The 2,169-nt window shown below is 40.8% G+C and overlaps 1 pseudogene; it reads left to right on the forward strand.

Moving 5' to 3' along the window:
- Positions 1–551: 551 nt before the first annotated feature.
- Positions 552–1,966, forward strand: LOC114640263 (annotated as a pseudogene).
- The last annotated feature ends 203 nt before the right edge of the window (positions 1,967–2,169 follow it).

The following is a 2,169-nucleotide window of genomic DNA, read 5'->3' on the forward strand; positions in this document are numbered from 1 at the left end:
AGTAACATAAAAATGCAGACCAATTAGAATTACAGGAGACTTCTCAGAAGAGACTTTGGGAGATGTTTTACAGTCTCTAAGAGATCACAGGTAACAGCCAAAATACTATACCAAAGCAAAACTTCTAAACACCATGGACAGAGAAGACAAGATATCCCATGACAAAACCAAATTTAAACAATATATTTCTTCTAATCCAGCTCTATAGTTTTTTTTTTTCTAGAAAAAAAAAAACACACTCCAACTGGAGGAGGATAACTACACCCAAGAAATAATTCCACACCAACAAAACCAACACACACACACACACACACACACACACACACACACACACCATTAAATTAACAAGAATTAACATTCATTGGTCATTAATATCTCTCATCAATGGACTCAACCCCCCCACACCCCCCACCAGGTTAACAGAGTGGATAATTAACAGAATTCATTATATTGTTGCATATAAGAAATACAGCCCAGAAGTGAAGACACTCAGATCCCTGGAGTCTGTCCCCTGTGTGCTACCTGGATCATCTCCCTAAAGATCCATCAGAATGGTCTTCTGTGCCCCACCTGCACTTCAGAAGCTGGCTTCACAGAGCCTGGTGAGGAAAGAGGTATTGACCAACTCTGTTCTCTAGTATCTTTCAAGGGTGTTCTTCCCACCACTGTTTAAGGAGGCTGACACTCAAAGAAACCCAAAGATGATTAAGATCCTTGTGGAATACTGGTCCTACTTGTTCCTTCATGTTGGGTTACTGATTAATAAACCCAAGTTTCAGAATTTTGAGCTATACTGGATGGAGTAGACCCATGGCTGAAATGGAAATATCACCCCAGGATGTGTAGGATTCAAATGGATGACCTGAATGGACATGGTGCTTTCTCAGATATGCAGGATGGAAGAGAGGGTAGAGACTACTCTCTAGAAACAATGCTTGAGGAGCAAGTAGTGGAGGACCACTCAAGATAGATGAGGAAGCAGTGTTTGAGGGTGTTCAGTGACCTTTCCTTATGTCTTCTCTGCATGAAGATGAACAGCAAACACAGTTATTGCAGTGGGCAAAGGAGAGAAAGGATTTCCTGTATCTGTCCTGTGAGAAGTTGGAGATCAGAGCAATAGAAGTGTCCAGGGTCAGGAATGTGTTAACATTTTTACAGTCAGAGTTCATCAAGGAGTTGGAACTAATACAGAGGGGAATCTGTCCAAACTGGCAAAAATTGTGCCAAGATAAGAAATCTTCACAAACTCATGCTAGTGCACATCTTTGTAACAAGAACTTTCACATGCAAGGAGAAGCAGAATGTCACCAAGATCATTTCTCTGTTCCCCAAACTCAGCTGTCTCCAGCATCTCACTATTGATGATGTCTATTTTCTCACAGACAACATAGAACAGTTGTTTAGGTATCTGGAGGTCCCATTGGTGTCCCTCAAGATCACTCTGTGCCAGTTCTCTCAGACTTGGAATCATTTGCCCAGCATTGGAACTACAGTCAGCTTAAACATCTGTACTTGAGAGGTGCTACTTTAACTTACTTGAATATCATGCCTCTAAAAGTTTTCTTAGAGAGTGTTGCAGATAATCTGCAGATTCTGGAATTAGAAGACTGTAGGATGAAGGACTTTCACCTCAGTATTCTTCTGCCTGCCCTGATCCAATGTCCCCAGCTCACCAGTATCAATTTGTATGACAATGACATCTCCATGGATGCCCTGAAGGACTTTCAATCCACACTACCAATATGAGCCAGCTGACCACAGAAATGTAGCCTGCTCCAGTAGAGGTAAATAATCCTGTTAATTATGTTGAAGTAGAGATTTTTCTCAGCTTTGTGTGGAACTACTGGACAAACTCAGGGCTGTAAGGCAGCCCAAGTCAATCTGCTTTGATTCCTATTCCTGTTATGACTGTGATACACATTATACCTATGAAGATGATGATGTCAATATTTTGTTTGTGTGCTGAGTAACAATAGGAATATTCCTTCTGGGTACCAAGAAATAATTCTTAGGGACTGGTCTCTCATCCAGAGACCCAAAATACATGGTTTTGGACGTTTCTCAATGATATGAAACAATGGTCTAAACTCCTGTTCATTGGCTTTCTCTTATCTAAGAAATTATAGTCAGATCCTGAAAACTTGATATTCTCTCTCTGGTGTGCTTCTC

The sequence above is a fragment of the Grammomys surdaster genome, unplaced genomic scaffold (genome assembly GCF_004785775.1).
Source record: "Grammomys surdaster isolate TR1022 unplaced genomic scaffold, NIH_TR_1.0 125793, whole genome shotgun sequence".
Classification (NCBI taxonomy): Eukaryota; Metazoa; Chordata; class Mammalia; order Rodentia; family Muridae; genus Grammomys; species Grammomys surdaster.